The sequence below is a fragment of the Stomoxys calcitrans genome, chromosome 1 (assembly GCF_963082655.1).
Source record: "Stomoxys calcitrans chromosome 1, idStoCalc2.1, whole genome shotgun sequence".
Taxonomy (NCBI): Eukaryota; Metazoa; Arthropoda; class Insecta; order Diptera; family Muscidae; genus Stomoxys; species Stomoxys calcitrans.
In genome coordinates this window covers 203,878,932-203,903,776 of record NC_081552.1, presented here as the reverse complement: position 1 = coordinate 203,903,776, position 24,845 = coordinate 203,878,932, and the positions used below count along the sequence as shown (strand labels likewise).

Genomic DNA, 24,845 nt, shown 5'->3' with positions numbered 1-24,845 from the left:
AGACTGGTTCCCTAGTTTAGGGAGATATACTTTGCTTGGAGGGACACGAAGGTCATTGTCATTTCGAAAGCAGGAAAAACCTACCACACGAAGGCGAAAGATTTTCATCCTATTAGTCTGTCATGCTATCCTATAGTAAAGCCAAGTCCACTGAAAAAGCCCTTCACGACCAAGTCGGCTATATAGAGGGTTCACTGGCTGTCAAGGAATATCCAATGGTACCATTTCTTGACATTGAAGGTGCTTTCAATAATGTAAAACCAACATCAATCATGAAGCAGTTGGAGTTTCGAGGCATCAACTCTACCGTAAGAAAGTTTGTTAATAACTTAGCCATTGTCAAAGGTGGGGGGTTTTAGACTGCGTGTTATACATTGGGTATATACTGTAGTTGTCAGATCTATAATGCTATATGGTGGTGTGGCTCAATGCTTAACCGCATCAAAAGGACGGCTTGTTTGTGCATCACAGCCGCACTGAGGACGACCCCATCTGCAGCACTGAATTAATTGCTACATTTTTTGAAATCTGTGGGAATTTGGAATCTGTGGGTATGCCTTTAACGACATGTAAGCTAAGTTACGAATGATAGATGGTCACAAAGAGGGGACTGTGAGCATTCCAAAACTATGTGGCCTAATCTAGACTTTAAGAGCTCCACCACTTTGCTGTCATTGAATAGAACAGACGTCTCATTCATTGTGTCCATCATGACAGGTCACTCTCTAATCGGAAAACATGCCGATAGACTAAAGGTTGCCAGCAACGACTTTTGCAGAAGCTGTGGGAACATCGATGAAGGAGAGACTATAGAACACCTTCTGTGTGTGTGTACCGCACTAGCAGTCAGAAGGAGTTCCACTTTAGGTTCTCATTTCTTTAAGAACCTGTTTGATTTGGTGGATGTGAACATTCGCAAGTTATTGGGCTTTTTAAAGCGATCTGGATGGTTCAACGGTAGGAGCTAGAAGGCGTCTTCCTTCTTCTGTTCCTGTGGTATCACAATGGACGAAAACGTCTGAGTAAGTCTGATGGCAGACTGCCACTTAAACCTTACGTAGCCTAACCTAATCGGAACGAGAATGCTCACCTGTGTGAGCTTGACGAGGATCACTACCCCCGCATACTAATGTGGCTACAATAACAACAACAACTCATGCCTAATAATGTCAAGATAGATGTGAGATCGATGTAAACCGACCCTTCAATTTGATGTGTTGAGGCCCCAAGCCTAAAGAAAGTTTTTGGTAATGTTAAACTTCCTGACGAAGAGTCCTTGTTTCATTGCGTGCCGCAAAATGGTTCAGGATTAAAATTCATCGGTGTTAGTGTGTAACTATGGTTTTATAGATTTTTTTTAGGTTCTTCGATTATGTGTTTATCTTGTCCGGTTATCCACCTATCTGTCTGCTCTAATAATTTTTTGACAATCTGATTGATTTGACCATCAAGTAACCTGATTTTCATCGCATTAAAGGTTTCATCACAACCATTATATGTCACCACTATAACATATCACTGAATAACAACCCCTCATGGCTTATGCCATCTACATTGGCCATCTCTGACTCTATGCGATTGGTGATTGGTTTTAGACGTGAACAAAATAAAATGGATGTCTTTTTTCCACCCAAATCTTATCATGGTATTAAGGGAAAAAATTTTTAACAAAAACCATGAAATAGAAATCAGGTAGAAGGATGTAACATTCGTATGTCCATTTGAATCTTCTTCAATGTGGGAACAAGGGAAAATTCAATTTTAGCAAAAGGAAAATGGTCTTTGGTTATATTTGTTGTTGCGAGAACAAGTAAAACATGGAGTAAACAGTCATAAAGGATTTGCTGTTATACTCTGACAAGAGGACTCTCAGGCACTAAGCAAACATACATACATTGAAAACCATTGGCTTACATATACTCAAACATGGTTGTCATTGCATATGCATGTACGTACTCACATATGTGTAACGGGATAGGTTTTCTTTTTCGTACAATGTGTAGGCTGGGCTGTCATGAGTTTTTCATATGCCTAGAAAAAAACTCACCCCCATAAAATTTCTCACCCTCAATATAAGGTGTAGACATGTGTGATATTTTCACATGTATGTGCACAATATAGACTAAAATTGGGTATGTATGTGTGCATATGCTATAAATTTCAATTCACATGACATTGTGAGACAACCACTTGGTTTATTTGTTCTGTAGCTATGGGGCAAACTAATTTTGATTTTCGTTTGAGATATTGAAGATCCTATTAAGCATATTCACTCCATGAGCAGCATGTGCTTAGTAGTTGTAGCTATGTCCGTTCCTCCATCCGTCTATCGAAATGACGTTACTAACCTAACGAGCTAGGCAAAAGGGTCGAAATGTTCTTGCATATCGCATATGACTGGGCTAGACCCAAAGATCTCAATGTTAACCCAGAGAAGACTGAAATATGCCTGTTCACGAGGAAGACGAAGGTGGGCCAATTTCCACACATTTCCTCAATAAGACGATTTCGATAACCGACAAGGTCAAATACTTAGGTGTAATCTTGGACAGAAACTGAATTGGAAGTGTCACATTCAGGAGCGTACTGAGAAGGCCATGTAGACGGGTTGTAGGCTGGAAATGGGGCCTGAATCCTAGGATTGTCCATAGGCTCTACAGGAGCGTGATTGGACCAATACTTACTTACGCCTCAGTAGTTTGGTGGACTGGTATCGAGAAAAAGCGCAACATAAGAGCCATACAAGAGGTTCAGAGAACATGTTGTCTTGGCATAGGCGGAACGATGAGGATCACGCCCACTAGGGCACTAGAGACTATTCTAGATATCAGACCCATTGATATACAGAGTAAGTGTGAGGCAGCCACTATGGCTATGAGATTTAAGGCCATGGGATAATGGATTGTGGATGGGAGCACAATCCATTCTCCCATGGTATAATCGAGGCGACAATAGGAAAACTGGAAGAAAGGGAAGAGGTTTCCGATCGGATACCTCAGACGACATTTGAAGTCGAATGCGAGGCACTGATGCCAGTGGCACAGTCAAAGCTAGAGGACAGAGTATTGAGAACCCAAGGACTGAGATCTGTTTTAGACTGCCTGACCATAATACGGTTTTGCAGAGGGAAATCCAGGCGATCACGGAATGAGTGAAATGGTGTGGTGCTAACGCGAGGACGTCGAGTGTGAACATCTTTACGGACACGAATGTGGTGTTTAACGCAGATGCCTGCCATCACGGCCCAAACCAGCGAGGACCAAGGCCCAAGGGTGAATACAATGCGTCTACCAACGCCCCCACATGTGGTAACCCACACATCAATACCAATTTGATTCCACGTATTTGGACATGTTCACCTCCTTGGCTAGGAGCGGAGCACTACCTAAAAGTCCTTCCGAGCTATGGGTCACGGCACCCGTTTGAAAACGCAACTCCACGCTGAGCTTATGCTCTGCCCGCGATTTGGGTACAAACCACAGCCACCATGTTGCTGCCTACTGGGGCCTCACCATTGCCAGGCTGTAACCGAAGTTCCAGGGGCTCCTGGCACCCATGGTAGCAGTCTCCGGTCAGACTTCGTAGCCTTAAAAGACTACTACCAGTTGAACCCCAAAAAGTTCTGGAGTGGCCACCTGGAAGAAATGAATCGCCCTAAGCCGACCTTAAGCCAGCATACAACAGGACGATATACCGAAACAGGACACGGCAGCCCTCATGGGACTCACAATCAACGTGGCCACCCTCAAGGATGACCGAACACAACCATAACAGCTACGGGAACCAACAATGGGCAAACGCCGCTGCATCAACATGGGCAAGGCAGGTGCCAGGCCATGTCATGCGCAGCACCAAATCACTCGGTCGCGCCAGAACAGCAACACCTCGTTATGGATGGGTCGACGCAGTCCGAACTAAGGGACAAATGGGCGACGTATGCCCATGCAACATTGTATAACAGCGAAACGGTCGGTAGGACGACGAAAATCTTATGGGGGGCTCCAGATCGCGAGAAGACGTGGCTATTAACGAAAGGAAGCAAGAAGGAGGTCAGTATAACTATTGGTATCATAACGGGGCACATAGGACTACGAGCTCACTTATGTAAAATCGATGCGGCAAGTGATAGCATGTGTGGGGCATGCGGGGAAGATGATGAGACGTTGGAGTATTTCCTTTGTCATTGCCCGGCTTTCGCGTCTAACAGATACCGGCACTTAGGGGGAGACACAGTGCCAGACATGAACCAACTTAGGGGAGTGGTATTGAAAAGAATTAAGGATTTTGTAAGTAGCACGGAATTCCTAACATTACATTTTCTTTATAGAGGTTATTTTATAGTTTTTAGAGCGCACAACAAGTCGATTACTGGCTTAGGTGTATCTCCATAGTGCATGGGGCGGATTAATATTTGCACCCTCTTTTCAACGTAACCTAACCTATCCTAACCTGGTCATTCCGTTTGTATCACCTCAAAATATTCATCTCCATCTTGCATCAGAAAAAATTTTCGGCGGTGGTTTTCCCCTCCTAATGCTGGCAACATTTGTGAGGTACTATGCCATGTAAAACTTCTCTCCAAAGAGGTGTCGCACTGCGGTACGCCGTTCGGACTCGGCTATAAAAAGGAGGCCCCCTATCATTGAGCTTAAACTTGAATCGGACTGCACTCATTGAAATGTGAGCAGTTTGCCCCTGTTTCTTAATGGAATGTTCATGGGCAAATTTGCATTTGACCCCATAAATTGTATATTTTCTAGATTGTCTTGAATTTTATATCGATCTAGCCATGTCCGCCCGTCCCTCCGTCCCACAGTGGGAAAAAATCGAAAAAGACTATTAAAAAAGATGCCGTGTGGGAGGGAGTAGAGGTATCTATTTAAAATTTGGAATAGTTAGAGCTAAGGACTTTTCGAGATAGTGTGCAAAATATAAAGGCCATAGGTAGGCCGGGCGTCACTCGGCTGGCCCCTAAATTTGGTCACCTCTGCATTTCGAAAAATTGTTCGGCCACCCAAATCTTCATTTGTGTTCGATTTTCAAAATTTTTTGGTTAAAAAGTGCTCAAAAAAAGTCCGCTTGAGGTATACAATATCTTCACTGGTTTAATTTTTATTTGTTGAAATTTTGGCCGAGATTGGCAGTCCGAAAAATTTTTCGAAATGACGTGGTAACTAACTTTAGTAGCCTGCCAAGAGGAGCTCGGTCCACCTAGGGCCTTAACATCTTGTACACGACCTCAATAACACCTCTGCTCTAAGTAATCTAAATTTGAAAGATATCTCTACCATAATTTAAACGATTCTCGATTTTCTCCCATTTTGCGTCCCAACGTCTGCCGAAATCACGATAACGGTCCAAAGAATAATAACATCCGTTTGAAATTTTGCACAGGAACCACTTATTGATGTATGTCGTTGGGGATTGCAAATGGACCATATCTGTTAAGATTTGGATATAACTCCCATATAAACCGATCTCCCGATTTGACTTCTTGAGCCCTTACAAGCCGCAATTATTGTTCAATTTGGCTGAAATTTTGCATGCGGTGTTCCGTTATGACTTTAAAAACTGTGCCAAGTACGGTCCAAATCGGTCTATAACCTGATATAGCTCCCATATAAACTGATTTCCCGATTTGACTTCTTGAACCCTTACAAGCCGCAATTTTTGTCCAATTTGACTGAAATTTTGCATGTGGTGTTCTATTATGGCTTCCAATAACTGTGCCTAGTATGATCCGAATCGGTCTATAACCTGATAAAGCTCCCACATAAACCGATCACCCGATTTGACTTCTCGAGCCCTTACAAGCCGCAATGGTTGTCCGATTTTGCTGGGATTTTGTATGTGGTGTTCTATTATGACTTCCAACAATTGTGCCAAGTACGATCCGCATCGGTCTATAACCTGATATAGCTCCCATATAAACCGATCCCACGATTTGTCTTCTTAAGTCCTTTCAAGCCGCAAATTTTTTTCGATTTGGCTGAAATTTTGCACGTAGTGTTCTGTTGTTACTTCTAACAACTGTGCCAAGTACGATCTACATTGGTCTATAGCCTTATATAGCTCCAATTTAAACCGATCTCCCAATTTGACTTCTTAAGTCCTTACAAGCCGCAATCGCTCTATAACCTGATATTGCTCCCATGTAAACTGGTCTCTCGATCATCCTTGCTCGGTTCCTAGAAGCTTTATTATTTGCTGGTTTGAGAGAAGTTTGGTATGTAGAATAAAATTATGCCCTTCAACTAAATTTAGTTTGTATAAATTTTTAGCAGAATCAATGGTGATGGATTCCCAAGATTCGGCCTGTCCAAACTTAGCACGCTTTTATTTGTTACTTACTTAACTTTACTTAGTTTAATTGGCTATGACAGAATATTTGTTCCACTAGCCGAACGTCGACGTTCCAAGCGCCTCGATCTTCTGCGCTCATTCTAGAATCTCTGACACCCAGTTTCGAGGTGTCTCCCACAACTTGATCTTTCCATCGGGCTTTTGGTCTTACCGGTTTGCGTGTACCACCGTGTTTGCCTTCAAAAGACTTCTTTGCTGGAGCTTCTTCATCCATTCTGACAACATGACCTAGCCAACGCAGCCGTTGTATTTTGATGCGTGTAACTATGCTATCGTCGTCATACAGCTCATACAGCTCGTGGTTCATATGTCGCCTATATTCTCTATTCACGCAAACTGGTTCATATATTTTTTGAAGAATTTTTCTCTCAAACACTCCAAGAACTGCCTCGTCTGCTTTCACAAGTACCCATGCTTCAGAACCATATAAGTGTCTTGTAAAGTGTAATCTTCGTCTGTCGAGAGGTGGCCTTGTTTCTAAACTGCTTACTTAATCCAAAGTAGCATCTGTTTGCCAGTATTATTCTTCGCTTAATCTCAAAACTGGTGTCATTCATTTCGGCGGTGCTGAGGAAGTTAAAGTTACTGACTGTCTCAAAGTTGTGTTTCCCAACTTTCTCCATTTTCTTTATCTGCTCGGTTGGGGGTTGAAAGCATCCATTTCGTCTTAACTCCATTTACTGCCAGACCCATTTTCACTGACTTTCTCTCGATTCTTTCAAAGGCTGTAGTTACTACTTCTGGTGACCGACCTATGATATCGATGTCGTCGACATAGGCGAGTAGCATGTGTTCTCCTGTGATTAGTGTCCCATATCTATTCACATTTGTATCTCGTATAATCTTTTCTAGCAGGATATTAAAGAGATCACACGATAGGCTGTCTCCTTGTCTGAAACCTAGTTTAGTATTAAATGGTTCGGAGAGATTATTTCCTATTCTTACTGAGGAACGCGTATCAGCAAGTGTCATCCTGCAGAGTCTTATTAATTTTGCAAATTTTGCAGGGATACCAAATTCAGACTTGGCTTGAAATAACTTTGAACGTAAAGGAGTATCGAAGGCGGCTTTGTAGTCAACAAAGGGATGGTAGGTGTTGATTTGTCCTTCTCGTGTGTTTTCCAGGATTTGGCGCAGTGTGAATATCTGGTCCAGGGTTGATTTACCAGGTCTAAAGCCGCATTGATAGGGCCCAATTATCTCAATGACTTTAGGTTTAAATCTTTCACACAGTACGCTCGAGATTATCTTGTTGGGATGGGGAGGAGACTTATTTCTCTGTAGTTGGCACATTCCGTCTTGTCTCCTTTCTTGGGTACGGGACATACTATGCTGGGGTTCCAATCATCTGGAATGCGTTCTTCTAGCCAGATAAGCTGGTGCATACGCCTTATCAGCGTGTCGCCTCTGGTCTTAAATAGTTTAGCGGGTAACCCTTGGGCTCCTGCTGCCTTGTTGTACTTCAGTCGGGACACTGCTACTTGGACCTCATTCTGACTAGGAGGTAAACATTCTATACCATCATCAGGGATTGGTTCTACGGTATCCTCTTCGCCGCCAACGTCGGGCACTTGTTATTACTAATTCCTTGTTATTACTTAATTCCGAAGTATGTGCCGCTGAGTAAGACGACTTAGTAGAGAAAAGTTTCACAAGGCAGAAGTCATCATCCACATCAGCATTTGTGGGCTCATAACTACTGTTAAAAATATTTTTGTAAAGTTCTTGCCAGCATTCGAACCCAGGTAGGTAGTAGGTTCCCATGTAGGCAAACTCCTTCTTCCATGCTTTCTACTTTACACTTAACCTTTGCCATATCTTAAAGTCATTTGGTTACAAAAGTTGCCTTACTCGAAAAGCTGCTCTCGAAAAAGTTAACACAACAAAATTGCGTTGCTTTAAATTAATGCCACAATGAAATTATAATAAACAAAAAAAAAATGTTACCCAGGGTCATGGTTGTGCCATGACTCAAAATGTGAAAGCACCCAAATTTAGTGGCCAGACAGACAAGACACAATACCAACAGCCAACAACTAATTATCTTCCAACAACAATACTGAAAAAAAAATCCAAAAGACTAAGAGCGCTGCTGTTATTTTCGCCGGCTGATGCTGGTGCTGCCGCTGTTTACTCCTGCTAAAGGAAGTCTACAACGGCAAATTCGTTCAATTATTTATTCATTCATTCATTCGCTCACTCATTGGGATGGCCTTGGCCGTGATTTATAAATTTAAACAGAAGATACATCCTACATAGCGATGAGAGTATCTGCTGCTGTGTCCGTCCGTCTGTACTTTCATAAAATAATTTCTGCCATGGCGCAATTGGAATAAACCACCGAAAATCCACATAGCAGAACAAAACAAAAAAAAGCGCACATACAGACAGGAGGCAAATGCCTGCCTGGACCGAGAAAAAAAGTTCCTGATTATTATGCTTAATTCGAGTGCAGCCTGGCTGGTGGGGCTGGCTGGCAGTGGTGCCTGATCTCAATGCCAATGTCGACGATGATGATGCGATGCTGATGCTCACGCTGCTTGTCTGCCTGCCCGTTTGCCGCGCTGTGGATGCTTTCGGATTTACTCTCTGTTTCGTTATAATAAAATTTTTTCATTCATTAACATAATTTTAATTTGGGTTAGGAAGTAAAAACGGCTACCAGGCCAAACCATGGCTGGCAAAACAGACCAGACCAAATCAGACATTGGGAAGGTCGCTCGGTTGGAGGACTGTGGGTAAATCCAGCAGACAATATAATAATGGCAAACAACAGACTTGTGGCTTGTGAGCGAACCCTTGTTGCTGAGTCAGAGTAGCGAAAAATTAAAATTAAATACAGAGAACATTGAACTTTCTCCAAAAGGCTAGCAAACAAATTGGGATGCCAGAAAAATAAGACTACGAGTTTGCAAATTGTCTAGCATACGAGAATTTAATTTAATTCCCTCACTTTATGTTGCTAAGGAGGACAATTGGAATTCCTGAACAATGATTAATTCTTCTTTCAAATTTATTAGCAGCTCGAGGGGATATATGAATGGAATGGGATAAAATTCAAAACCCGTATTCAATACACTACAGTGCAAGAAAATGTTGGTAAAGAGGGTATTCAAGTTACTCCAAAGTCCCATACCCCGATTAGACTTCCTAAGCGATTAAAAGTCTACCATTTTATCTGATTTCCCTGGAACTTGGTATGTTATATACACTAAAGACCTCCACGAACATCTCATTTAAGAACAGGGGGAACTTCTCACATGTTAATGAGTGCTGGCCGATTAAGACGCCCAATGATAAGAGACCTTCCCTTTAATAGCCGATTTTTTTTTTTTTTGAGGACAAGTTTTTACATGGCTTAATGTATCATAAATGTCGCCAGCTTAGGAGGGGACAAACACCGCTTAAAATTTGGCTAATGACAGGATTCGACCCCTCGAGTTCGGAGTCGTAGGCGGGCATGGTAAACTCTGCTCATAGTGGCCTTCCCCCTTAAACAGCAATAATAAATTTCGGCCTATAAGGAACACAGCTTGATGTTGTAGCCCCTTTAGAAGCCATATCCTTGCATTGACATCTTGAGCCTTCAAAAGCCTCAGTCATCAGATTAGCTTTCTGCAATGCTGGAGATTTTCCTAATTTTGCGGCTAGATTACAATTGAGCCTCATCCAACTCAATGGCCCACTCAAACACGGCTTGTCGGGTCCTGTCTCGACGCCTTCCCTTCCTCTTTTAATCGAGGTTGGGTAATTTTCCGTTTCCAAGAATCCCCAAGTTTTTAGTGTTGCGGATGATAGTTCGTCAGGCAAGACAACTGAGTTGTCTGCTATGTTTCCAACATCCCATCATCGTTAGGGTTCAAATTTTCATATTGTTACACTACCTTGTCGTCTGTGTTCGATGGAGTTCATCCTCACAAGACTCGTTTGATTGTCGTGATGACTTTCCTTACGCTGGACTATTGCTGTGTGGACGATTCATTCTCAGATACTTTTCCAGCTGATGCAGTTGAATTTTCTTCTGGGATTGATAGTTCGTCAGACAAGACAACTGAGTTGTCTGCTATGTTTCCAACATCCCATCATCGTTAGGGTTCAAATGTTCATATTGTTACACTACCTCGTCGTCTGTGTTCGGTGGAGTTCATCCTCGTTTGATTGTCGTGATGACTTTCCTTACGCTGGACTATTGCTGTGTGGACGATACATTCTCAGATACTTTTCCAGCTGATGCAGTAGAACTTTCTTCTGGGATTCTTAGACGCTAGGGCTACCTTGAGCCTAATCCTCACTCACTCACATAAGGCGTTTTAGTGTCACTTTAGGAGCCTTTCTCTCCCGTTTTTTTCCGAGGTAGGGGGATTTTCCAGCAATTCGCCGGAGTTTAGCGATGGGATAATAGTTTCTCAGACAAGACTAGCAACAAGTGTCTCCTTAGGTACCACCTCATCGCTTCGATACACTTTAAGCCTTACCTTGTAAAATCAGTGCGACAACAACATTTCGTCATAATCGAGCGAACCAAACACCACTGCTGCTATATCAAAATATGCCCTGACTAGGACCAAACACGCCACGGGGGAACTTATACAACTCACTGTTCAAAATTTTTTTTTCCAAAATCCGGTAATAAACACGTCATTTATGGGTGAAAAACGTTCAATCGGGAATCCGGGAATGCGACAGCTATAGCCAATGACAGCCAATCAGATTCATACTCAGTAAGAATGTCGAGAGGCGAATCACAATCCACTGTGCTAAATTTCAGCGAAATCGGCTTATCAATGCTCCTTTTATGCGCCGAATACATTGAGTCGGGAGACCAGTATATATAGACTCCCGATTCGTGGTTAATCGGGTAATAAATGCGTCATTTACGGATCCAAGGCCTTAGAACGGGAGATAGGTCTATATGGCAGATATATCTAAAAACAGTCCAATCTAGACCACCATACTAGAAACAAAAATGACAGATAAATATTTCTTAAAAAACTAAAAATAAATGCTGCCCGGTTTTTTTTACATAAAATGCTCCCTTTAGGGGCTTAAGAAGTAAAATAGGGAGATCGGTTTAAATGGGAGCTGTATCAAGCTAAAGACCGATCCAGACCATAATTGGCCCGTATATTGAAGAAAGTCGTTGTACGAAATTTCAGTCAAATCGGAAAATAATTGGGAACCCTAGAGCCTCAAGAAGTCAAGATCCCAGATCGATTTATATGGCAGCTATATCAGTTTATCTACCATATTTGGCACAGTTGTTAAAAGTCATAACAAAACACTTCTTGCAAAATTTCAGCCAAATCGGATAAGAATTGCGCTCTATAGTAGCTCCAGAAGTCAAGATTCAGGACCGGTTTATATGGCAGCTATATCAGGTTATGGACCGATTTGAACTGTACTTAGCATAGTTATTGGAAGTCGTAACATAACAAAAATAGCGCCCTCTAGAGGCTGATGAAATCAAGCCCCCACGTCGGTTTTTATGACAGCTATATCAGGTTAAGAACAGATAACACAGTTGTTGGAATTCATAATAAAACACCTCATGCAAAATTTCAGGTACATCGGATAAGAATTGCGCCCTCAAGTGGCTCAAGAAGTCAAGACACCAGATCGGTTTATATGACAGCTATATCAGGTTACAGACCGATTTAAACCTTACTCAGCACAGTTATTGACAATCATTACAGAACACCCCGTGCAAAATTTCAGTCAAATCGGATAAAGCGGCGCAAGTCTAGAAGTCAAGATCCAAGATCGGTTTATATGGCAGCTATATCAGGTTATGGACCGATTTAAACCATACTCAGCGCAGTTGTTGGAAGTCATAACAAAACACATCATTCCGAATTTCCTACAAATCAGATAGGAGTTACGCTCTCTAGAAGCTCAAGAAGATCGGTTTGTACAGCAGCTTTATCAGGTTATGAACCGATTTCAACCATACTTAGCACAGTTGTTGGCAAACATAACAAAACACCAGCCATATAATACAATAATAATAATTGCGTCCTCTAGTTAAAGAAGTCAAGATTAAATCATGGGCCGATATAACCCATTTACCGACCTACACTAAACAGAAGTATTCTTGCAAAATTTGAAGCGGCTAGCTTTACTCCTTCGAAAGTTAGCGTGTTTTCGACAGAAATCACGATAGCGGTCGAGCGCATAAAACTAGCCGCTTGAAATTTTGCACCGGAACTTTATATTAATGTAGGTCCTTGAAGATTGCAAATGGGTCATATCGGTTCAGATTAAGATATAGCTCCCATATAAACCGATCGCCCGATTTGACTTCTTGACCCCATACCGTAATTTTTGTACGATTTGGCTGAAATTTTGTACGGAGTGTTCTGTTTTGACTTTCGACAACTGTCATAAGTACGGTCCGAATCGGTCTATAACCTGATATAGCTCCCATATAAACCGATCTCCCAAATTGAATTCTGAAGCCCCTGGAAGCCGGAATTTTTGTCTGATATGGCTGAAATTAAGACGTTAAGACTTTCAATAGATGTGCCAAGTACGGTCCAAATCGGTCAACAACCTAACATAGCTCCCATAAAAACCGATCTCACGATTTGACTTCTTGAGCCTTACAAGCCGCAATTTCTGTCCGATTTGGCACATTTCTCGGAAAATTCTCCAACCGAGAACGTGGTGCCAGAAGAAGTTGTCACTGAAATGCATTCGTGGGAGGCTATTGGGGAAATTGTGTCTTAGATGAAAATCCTTTGGGCGATAAGAAGTTTCGACTCCTTTAAGCCGCCAGGCCCTGATGATGTATCACCGGTTGAATTACAAGCTGTGTCTGATAGACTGGTTCCCTGGCTTAGGGAGTTATACTCTGCTTGTATCAGAATGTCATATTAACCTGTGGGATGAAGGGACACGAAGGTCATCTTCATTCCGAAGCAGGAAAACTCTGCCACACAAAGGCGAAAGATTTTCGTCCATAAGTCTGTCATCCTTTATGCTGAAGACTCAGGAGAGATTGATAGAAACATATCTTAGGGCAAAGATCCATGGAGATCGCCTGTCCCGCGCAGCTGCATGAATATAGTAAAGGCAAATCAACTGAAACAGCCCTTCACAACCTAGTCGGTTACATAGAGGGTTCTATCGCTGTCAAGGAATATACAATGGTAGCATTTCATGACCATGAAGGTGCTTTCAATAATGTACAACTGACATCTATTATGAAGGAGTTGGATTTTCTAGTCATCAACTCTGCCATAAGAAAGTTTATTAATAACTTGGGATCTGTGGATCTAAAAAGATGGGTGAGCAGAGGTACACCTCAAGGATGTGAACTGTCTCCTCTACTTTGGAATATAGCCATTAACAATATATTACTGTCTCTGGAAGAAAAAGGCGTAAAAGTGGTCGCGTATGCTGATGACGTGGCAATTACGGTTAGGGGAAAGTTTCTCAGCACTCTAAGAGATATACTTCAGGAAGCTCTACGTGCAGCAGCAAAGTGGGCTACCGAAAGTGGTCTGGCTATAAATCCGGGCAAGACAGAAGTAGTTCTTTGCAACAGAAGATACAAGTTGCCCTATACACCTGCAAGAAAGCCATAGGAAAAAGTTGGCGATTAAGAACGCGTGTCATGTATTGGGTATATACTGCAGTTGTCAGACCTATAATGCTATATGGTGTTGTGGTCTGGTGGACGATCCACCTACTGCTCAATACTTATCTGGATCCAATGTATGGCTTGTTTGTGCATTACCGCCACACTGAGGACGACACCATCTGACCGCTTGTCATGCATTGGGTATGTACTGCAGTTGTCAGACTTACAATGCTATATGATGTTGTGGTCTGGTGGACGGCGCTTCAAAAATCCACCTTCTGCTCAATACTTAACCGGATCCAAAGGATGGCTCGTTTGTGCATGACAGCCACACTGAGGACGACACCATCTGATGCACTGAATTTAATGTCTCTGGACATTGTGGCTACCCAAATTGCAGCGACCACTGCCGTGAGGTTAAGGGAGCTTTCTCATTGGTCATATGGCGGCTACGGACACTGTGTTATCCTTGATACAATATCGGATGTTCCAGGCAGTGTGGTTTACACCCTAACTGAGTCTCTTTTTAAAAAATACTGACCACTATTCCTAATAGAACCGATTGGAACTACGATATCCCTGGTAACAGAAGTTACATAGACTTCTATACGGGTGGCTCCAAACTAAACGACCAGGTGGGCTTTGGGGTGTACTCTAAAGATCTAGAACTGGTCATATCGAAGATGTTACCCGACCACTGCAGTGTGTATTAAGCAGAGATCGTTGCAATTAAGGAAGTGGTGGAATGGCTATGATATAATGTCATTACGATGATTGGCAAAATAGCTTCTCAGACAGCCAGGCAACCGGAAAAATTATTTCTGAGCACAAAAACCGTCATCGACATCTCTCAACGAGATGGCTGAACAGTTCAAAATTCACCTGTTTTGAGTGCCGGGCCACAGAGATATCCCAGGGAATTGTAAAGCAGACTAGCTAGCGAGACTAGGAACTACCTTATACATTCCAGCGATACTGAAATCTGTGGGTATGCCTCTAGCGACATGTAAGCTAAGTTTTCAGGACCAGGCCCGAAGGGAAACGAATGATAGATGATCACAAAGAGGGGGCTGTGAGCATACCAAAACTATGTGACCTAATCTAGACTTGAAGAGCTCTACCGCTTTGCTGTCATTGGCTAGAACAGTCAGTCTCAGTCATTGTGTCAGTCATGACAGGTCATTGTCTAATCGGAAAATATGCTGACAGAATGAAGATAGCCAGCAAAGATTTTTGCAGAAGCTGTGAGGATTTCGACGAGGAAGAAGAAACTATAGAAAACCTTCTGTGTGTGTGTATTCTGCACTAGCAGTTCGAAGGAGTTCCACTAGTCTGATTTAGCGGAGGTGAAAATTCGTCAATTATTTGGCTTTTTAAAGCGATCTGGATGGTTCAACGGTAGGAACTAGACGGCAACCTCCACTTCTTCTGTTCCTGTGGTATCACTGTGGATGAAAACGTCTAAGTGATTCTGTCTGCAGACTGCCACTTAAACCTAACCTTACCTAACCTAACCTGGCTGAAATTTTGCATGTGATGTCCCGTTATGACTTCGGTCTAAATCGGTTTATAACCTGATATAGCTCCCACAACCGATCTCCCGATTTGACTTCTTGAGTCCTTACAAGCCGCAATTTTTGTCCGATTTGGCGGTATTCTATTACGACTTTCAGCGACTGTGCCAAATACTGTCCAAATCAGTCTATAACCGGTCTCTCGATCATCCCTGTGCGTCTCCTAGAAGCTTTTATTTTTGCTGGTTTGACAGTTTGTTTGCTACGTAGTATAAAATTATTCCCTTCAACTATGTTTATTGCGTATAAATTTTTAGCAGAATCCTGAGTGGTGGGTTTCCAAGATTCGCCCCGGCCGAACTTGGAACGCTTTTACTTGTTCAATTTTGTACTTTCAAATCACATAAACATTTTTGCACCTCAAAACCTTATAGAGAAGAGCCATAACCATTTTAAAATTTCTTGCTCAAACTGAAATTGCCTATTCATAAAAAACAATTTCAATTTCAGTTATACTCGTACTAGCTGATAAACAGGATGCGTGATGTCTGCACATCCCTTTGCCGCTTAAAAGTTATTACCAGACCAAACCGGTGAAAAAAACAACCCCCCTCTGATTTTTTCACATTTGCCAAACAACAAACACTCTCGTTTTTTGTTTTTCAAAAGTTATGCAAATTAGCTTTGTTGGCAAAAAAAAAAAAAAAAAACAGTATACCCACAAGAAAAACGCACCCTTTTTAATACCTGTACTCATGAACCTTTGTTTTTGCGCTAGGCGAAATTTTCCAAATGTTTTTCATTGCAGCTGTATGAGAGTTTAGCTCATTGCTATTTTCCAATAGACATTGTTTGAATATGCCAGAGAATAACAAAAAAAACTGATTTGCATAAAATTTGCAAATTTTATGCAAATTCAAGTGCATTATTTACAAATCATGTTTGCGTCAATGTCAGTCAGTCCATGATTGAGCGAATGACGACAGTATCAACGGCAGCGGTTAAGTATGGCTTTCAGTATTTCAAATGAAACAAGAGATTGGTAGTACAGAGTCTATAGACATATTGACATTCCAGTTGTTGGAAAACAATTTTTGTGTAGCATCATCTCTCGGGGGCTCATGATTTTACAGCAATACCAATTAAAGGATTTCTTTTTTTGCATCGTCCTGGCCGTTTGTCACTAACAAGGACCTTGTCAGAGCATTGAAAGTCTATTTGGCATTTAGGTAGACTAATGCAGAGTATTGGCTTTGCCTTTTGCTTTAACAAGAATTTGTGTTTATGTGCCAGATTATAAAACAATATGCTAATTAGTATAACGACAGTTTTTTTTTTGGCAAACGCATGTTTGCAAAAAGTATGCATGACGGGGTTGCCATTTCAAGTAATGGGTTGTGTACGATTTTTTTTGTAGGCAGCAATGTCTGAAAAGAGATGGAAAATGGTAAATGCATCGTAATGTGGATAAAAATAGGAGCAGGGACAAACTACTCACATATCATGGGGTGTTGTCCGATTCAAGTTTAAGCCCAATGATAGGTTAGGTTAAGTGACAATCTGCCATCATACTCACTTGGACGTTTTCGTCCATTGTGATACCACAGGAACAGAAGAAGGAACATTCCTTCCAGTTCCCACCGTTGAACCATTCAGTTCGCTTTAAAAAGCCCAATAACTTGCGTATGTGGACATCCACTAAATCTGACAGGTTCTCAATAAAATGAGAACCTAAAGTGAAACTCTTTCTGACTGCTAGTGCGGGACACACACACAGAAGGTTTTCTATCGTCTCTTCCTCTTCGATGTCCTCACAGCTTCTGCAAATGTCGTTGCTGGCAACCTTCATTCTGTCAGCATATTTTCTGATTAGATAGTAATGACAAGTCCCACCTGCCGTTTTGGCTTAATCCTGCAGGGCTCTTAACCCCGGGTGAATATAATGCGTCCGCAAACGCCCCCACACATAGGCTAGGCTATGCATGGGTACCAATTCGAGTTCACGTTGTTTGGACGTTATTTGGACGCGGAGCACTTTCTAAAACTCCTTTCGATCTATGGGTCACGACAACCGCCACACAGCCATTACGTTACCCCACACTGGGGCCTCACCATAGCAGGGCTGGGATTGAAATTCCTGGGAGCCCCGACTCACGTGGTACCAGATTAGGGACTCCGGTCAGACCTAGTAGCCGAAGCTACCACCAGTTGAACCCCAAACGGTTCTGGACTGGTCACTGGAAAGGAAAAGGGCCAAAGCCATTTCCCAAAACCCCCCCATCCCCCTCAAAAACCCCTACCACCACCAAGATCAAAACATGGTCGCCAACAAAACGGACTAAAACCAATACGGACGTAAAAACGAACAAAATACCCAAACACGGACGTAAACACGGACGAGAACCCTATACGGGCAAAAGCAGACAAATTCCCTATACAGACATGACGAACAAAACGAACGGACAAGAACAGACACTTCCCACTACGGACAAAAACGGACGAGCACACAAAAAAGCGGACAAACATCAAGAGCCAAACCATCGGACGACCTCGCCAGAGGCCTATCACCGCCCACCCAACATCCTACTCCTATCAAACACCGCCCTCACAAAGGTGGCCAACCTCGCAAACGTTCCAGAGTCCAACAAGGCCCTGCTCAAATCCCACAACCCCTCTCCATAGTATAAAGCCATAGCGCTTATGTCCCTGATGTCCGAATAGTACGAGCACTCAGTCAGTAGGTGCACCACGTCCTCAACCACACTCCCGCTGGTAGGACAACCTGCAGTCGTCGCCAGACCCCTCCTATGCAAAAATGCTTTGAGAGAGCCATGTCCTGTCAGTAAAAGCCCAAGACCAAAGCCAAAATCGGGTCTATCCACTACAAACGTCGCGTCCCCAATAAACCGGTAAGTAACCCGTCCATTATCACTGTCAGTCCAACGTGTCCTCCACCTATCATAAAGGCACTCCAAAAGGTGTGCCTTAAGTCGCCTAACATCCCCATTCGCCAGATCCGGATCAGGAAGCCAATCCCTTTCATCAACCGGAAGACCCCTCCTAGCCTTATACAAATCCGCGCGACGGATGACCTTCAAATCAAGAGGCACAGCACCCAACAATACCTGCATCGCATCTGAGGACCCAGTCCTACACAAAGGCGCGCACGCCAACATAGCCGACCTCTGGCAAGAAGTCACCTTCTCACGTCCATGAACAGTCATGATTGCCCGAAACCATATAGGCGCGCCATAAGTTGCACAAGCAACAAATAGTCTCGCATATATAGTCCGTGCAGCACGCCTGCTCAGACACCAGTCACTCCTCAGAATGCGCCTAACTGCCACCGCGGAAAGCCTTTCCTTTACAAGCCATGTCCTGTCAGTAAAAACCCAAGACTCAGGCTCTAGCCAATGCCAGCAAAGCGGCAAAGTCCAGATTAGGCCACATAGTTTTGGAATGCTCACAGCCGCCTCTTTGTAACCATCTGTCATTCGTTGTCCTTCGGATCGGATCCTGACAACTTAGCTTACATGTCGCTAGAGGCATACCCACAGTTTCCAGTATCCCTGGAATGTGTATTAGTTCCTTGTCTCTTAAGCTTATCCGCTTTAGAATTCCCTGGGATATCTCTGTGGCCCGGCACCCAGAGCAGGTGAATTTTGAACTGTTCAGCCATCTCGTTGAGATATCTGCGACAGTCGAGGGCGGTTTTAGTGTTCAGAAATACGTTCTCCAGGGATTTAATGGCTGCCTGGCTGTCTGAGAAGATATTTATACCAGTCGTCGTTATGACATCAAATCATAGCCATTCCATCACTTCCTAAATTGCAAGGACCTTTGCTTGATACACACTGCAGTGGTCGGGTAAGCTTTTCGATATGACCAGCTCAGTGATAAGGGACTTCCTTTTTAGCGAGGTGCGAACGGCGTGCCACCGAGCGACACCTCTTCACGGAGAAGTTTTTACATGGCTTCTATGCATGGCATAGTACCTCACAAATGTCGCCAGCATTAGGAGGGCAAACCCACCAGAAGGGATACAGTGCACAGTTTTTTTTAATGTATCATCCGATTTGTAATTGTAGGGCCGTTGTTTTCACATTTTCAACCGATCTCACCGAAATTTTTTAGTTTTGTTAGCGATCTGAACACTTCTGCAGAATTTCATCAAATTTATGCTGCCATACTAAAATTTCTCTACCAAGTGGTTTCGCTATGCGGCACGCCATTCGGATAAGAAAGGAGGCCCCTCATCATTAAGCTTAAACTATAGTCGGACTGCACTCATTGATATGAGAGAAGTATTCCCTGTTTCTTAATGGAATGTTTATGGGAAATTTTGTAGGATCTTTGGCTCGAATCTTTAAAATTAGGATAAACATTTTTTTTCAGTGTATCAAAACAATACCACCTAGCATGGATAAAATATAAAATGATAAAAACCGTTTGGTATTACATTTGTTACCAAGCAGGCATTACTTTAAATACTGAACTGTTTTTGGCTTTAATACCAATGGGAGATTGTTTTAATACTCAAGCACGTTATGACTGAGTCATTCCACCCCCTAAAGATTAAAACCATGTCGAAATGTGCTAAACTCGGCCGGACCGAATCTTAGAACCTCACGAACCTCACGGTTCTCAATTAAACTTAGTTTAAGTGCAAGACTATTCTTTACCGACCAATTATAGGCACAATCAAGCAAAATTTGAATCGATGGATCGGTTTATATGGCAGCTGTATCAGTTTATTGACCGATTTGAAACGAACTTTGCAAGGACAGTAGGAAGTCGTAAAAATACATACTTGTAAAATTTCAGCCTAATCAGATAAAACTTGCGCCCTTTAGAGGCTCAAAAATTCAAATAAGGAAATCGGTTTATATGGGAGATATATGCAAATCTGAGCCCATATGGTCCATATGCCATTCCCCAAAAATCTTCAACTGGGCTAAATTTCGAACGGATTTGTTCGACCGCCATCGCGATTTCCACAAACGGACTGACATGACGAGATCGACTTAGATCGAGATTGAGCATGTATATACTTTATAGGGTCACCGATCAATATTTCCATGTATTCCAAACTGAGTGACGAAATTAGTATACCCCATCCTGTGAAGATCGGTTTATATGTGAGCTATATAAGGTTATAAACCGATTTGGACCGTACCGAACACAGTTGTAGGAGAGCTGAACAGAACACTATGTGCAAAACTTCAGCCAAATCGGAGAAAAATTGTGGCTTTCAGGTGCTCAAGAAGTCACATCGGGAGATCGGTTTATATGGGAGCTATATCCAAATCTGCAATTCCCAACGACCTACATCAGTATTTAGTATCTGTGCAAAATTTCTAGCGGTTAGCTTTAGGCGTTTGACTGCTATCTAGATTTCGACTAGATTGACCCAGAATGTCGAGACTATGGGGTGCTAGATCAATATTTCGAGATGTTACAAACGGAATAACTAAATTAGTATAACCACATCCTATGGTGGTGTGTATACAAAATCGTATATGCCACTAGCAATTGGCTTTTCTGAAATATTCTGCCATTTTCTATCAATCGATGTTATAATTTTTTTTAATGCACCACACCCCCACTGTGATACAGGGTATTATAGATTTGTGCATTTATTTGCAATGCTAAGAAGGAGACGAGGTAGACCCATTGATAAGTATACCGATCGGCTTAGAATCACTTTCTGATTCGATTTAGCTATGTCCATCTGTCCGTCGGTACGTCTGTCTGTCTGTCTGTCCGTCTGTCCATGTATTCTTATAATCAAGGTACAGGTCGCATTTGTTGTCCGATTTTCACAAAATTTTGCACAAGTGTCTTTTGGTCCAAGGACGAACGCTATAGATTTTGACGAAAATCGGTCCAGATTTAGATATAGCTCCCATATATATCTTTCATCCGATATGCCCTTCAACAGCTGTAGGAGCCACAATTTTGGTCCCATCCTTACAAAATTTGGCAGAAAGCGTTTCTTTTGACGTCCCAATATGCGTGCAAAATTTCATAAAAATCAGTTCAGATACAGATATAGCTCCCATATATATCTTTCAACCGATATGTCATTCTAAAGCTGTAGGAGCCACAATTTTGTTCCGATATTTACCAAATTTATCATAATATGTTTCGTGTAACGTCTTTATACCTGTGCAAAGTTTCATCTAAATCGGTTCAGATTTAGATATAGCTCCCATATATATCGTTCATCCGATATGCCCTTCTAAAGCTGTAGGAGCCACAATTTTGGTCCGATGTTTATCAAATTTAGCACGAAGTGCTTTTTGTGACATCCCAATATGTGTGAAAATTTTTATCAGAATCGGATTAGATTTATATCCCATATATATCTTTCATCCGATATGGTCTTTTAAGGCTTTAGAAGCCACAATTTTGGTCCAATCCTTACCAAATTTGGCATGAAGTGCTTTTTTGACGTTCTAGTATGTGTGCAAAATTTCATCAGAATCTGATCAGATTTATATATAGCTCCCATATATATCTTTCATGCGATATGCCCGTTTTAAAGCTGTAGTAGCCCAGGTGTCGTTCGCACTACATGCAAAAAATGTAAAACTCCCATATATAGCTTTTAATCATTTCGACTTTTAAGGCTGTAGTAGCTAAAATTTTGGTCCCATCTTTACATTGTTTTAATTGACATCCCAATACGTGTGCAAAATTTCCTCAAAATCGACTCTGATTTAGATAAAACTCCCATTTAGCATTTCGACTATTGAGGCTGTAGAAGCCCTAATTTTCGTACCATCATAAGAAAATCGTAGAAGATTCTATTCGATATTTCAATAGCCATGCAAAATTAAAGTCTGACTAAATTTGGATATAAGTGCTTAAAAGTATTAGGTAGACTCGGTGGTGTAGGGTATTATAAAGTTGGCTCCGCCCGACTTTTGCCTTTCCGTACTTTGTTTTTTTTTTGGTTTTTACGGCCTAATTATTATTTTTTCAATTTTTGCATTTTCATTGTGCAGGTAATATCATATTTTTTCTGGAACCTATACAGTTTGAGTGATTGGATTTTTTCCACAAACGAATTTTTAGAGTGTATAAAAATCACATTTATTTACAAAATAATTTTTTAGCTTAGTTTTGAAAACATTTTTTTTTCAACTTACCTTCCTTTGTTTAAGGCTCCGCATTCATTTCGGGAGTTGTAATTTTTTTTTCTAATTTTTTCCTCAAAGTCATATTCCATTATTTTAAAAATCTCTCTTTTTCTACTTATTTGCCTAAACTTTCTCAAGAAGACATTTATTTTTGTAAACTTTCTTTAGCACTTTAATACCAAAGGGCTTTTTGTGAAGAAGTGCCTGAACCGTAAAAGTTTTGTCAAGCACCAAATAAATCACACATAGACACTTAAGTTTGCACATCCTTTGTATAAGACTAGCAGGCAGGCAGGCCTGGTAGGCGGTTGTTCGTCATGGCTGTGCCTTAAATCATTACTTTGGCCTTTAATTTTAACACACTCACACACACACAACACTCCAAAGTTTTAAAAAATTCATTTTCCGTTGAATTTTACTTTCTTTGGTTTTCGGTGTTTTTTCTTGTTGGGGCCAGAGACAACCTTTACATTGGAGCACACGTTAAGGAATGATACTTAAATTTGATGTGTTGCGTTTTCTTTTCGTTGTCCTTAAGCACGGCCAAAAGTGTCCCATACCAAACAAACAAAGCAAAAAAACGCACGGCTAGAAAAGATTTTCCCTTTGCAAAAAAACACACACAGCGCGGCAGAGGCAACAGCGAAATTAACGTTTCAAAGGGATTTGAAGTGTTTTGCAAAGGAACAATTTTGGATTTGACGAACAGGACGATAACGACGACTGCGTGGAAATGGAATTCCTTACAAACACTCACTTTTACAGGCTATCGTCATCTCACAAAACGCCAAATGCCAACTTCAACTTCAGCATGTTATTGTTACGACGTTGCGAAGATAAAGCCAAAGCGCTCTCGCGCGTTTGAGATTCACCAAAAAAAGTCAAAGACACCCGCGTCAAGACGTAACTTTCGCCGTTTCGGCAAGCACAACACAACTCACTGAGTCTGAGAAATGTTTTGTTGAGTTATTAAGGAAGGTGTTTCTTTTCTGTGAGTTGGCTTGGAATTTCTTGGATTTCTTTAAGACTTATTTATCCTTCAGAGGTAGAACGTACCAGCCGGACTCGTAGCCCGATTGCTACTAAAGTGTACAGAAATTGTGACCATAAAATTATGCATAGAGAGTCAGTCATTCAGTTGTTCGTTCGCTACATGTTAGCACACAATGGAAAGAGGCAAGCAGGAATGGTTGAATTTGTTTGATGGGTATGGGGACCTTAGACTTAATACAACATACCTTCTCAATGGTTGTGTGTTATGCCACCCCCTTTTTCAAAACGTACACTTGCCACTTACAAAAGTTCGCACATGCACACGCGCACACATACACACACGTTTATATATGCAGTTAAACTTCCGCCGCTGCTAATGCATGGACAAGTGAGAGAACTTAGGGCTCTCAAGGCTTGACATGGCAGAGTTAGTAGTCATGCGCACTACTCCACTGTCACACACACACACCCACATGCCTTACCCATGAAGGCACCCTCTCTTTTTTTTTGCCTTTGGTGGCGGTGATGTTGAGCCTGAAACACCACAAAAAAAAAAAGAAAACTTGAGATAGAAAAAAGTCCTCCACGAATGAGTTCACTCACATAGTATTTTAGCCACCCTAAACTGACTTTCCCTCAAAAAAAAAAAAAAAAAAACACCTAAAAAATGAGTAAAAAAAATTGGGAAAAAATAGTCGCCCTGTTTTACACTCAAAACGCAGTCTATTATATTTCCAATAATGGAAAGAAATGTTCTCTGGTTAATGGGGATGAGAGAGGCATTGAGCTGCTTACCCATATCTGGCAATGAAAAATTTTTCCTGGGGTATGGGTGAGTGGGTTTATACACCTTGGCCCCCATTCCCCAACAATGGAAGGTGATTTTTTACCATTCTCTAACTGTTGTTGCCCTTTGTTTAGTGTCTAAGGCCGCCACCGAGCAGTTGCAGCGACTCTAGCTTTGGCAGCACGTTGACTTTTTTACATTTTTTGCTTCCTTGCTTCTTGTCTTTTTGGGAGAGCATACAGCGAGAGAGAGAGAGAGAGATGACACTGCGTTTCTGGCATCTCACTTGTATGATCCCTCAGAAATTAATTCATTTAACAGCAGACAATTAACAGGATTAGGTCAAAGGCCACAACAACGTAGAGTATGCTGTGTTGTGTGCAAGTGCGTTTGTCTAATGAAAACAATAATTAACGCTTTGTTTTTATTGTTGCTGTTTTCGTCGTCGTCGTCGTCAACAG

General features: G+C 41.8%; 1 protein-coding gene and 1 long non-coding RNA gene across 2 annotated transcripts in view; one reads left to right on the top strand and one right to left on the bottom strand.

Annotated features, from left to right (window-relative positions):
- Positions 1 to 23,668, bottom strand: part of LOC106090832 (uncharacterized) — a 45,928-nt gene extending 22,260 nt beyond the window's left edge. The window contains exon 1 of the long non-coding RNA XR_001221905.2: positions 22,614 to 23,668. This is a non-coding gene — a long non-coding RNA (uncharacterized LOC106090832). The remainder of the gene's footprint in view (positions 1 to 22,613) is intronic.
- Positions 1 to 24,845, top strand: part of LOC131995343 (uncharacterized) — a 466,869-nt gene that overhangs the window by 379,687 nt on the left and 62,337 nt on the right. The gene's annotated exons all lie outside the window — the stretch shown is intronic.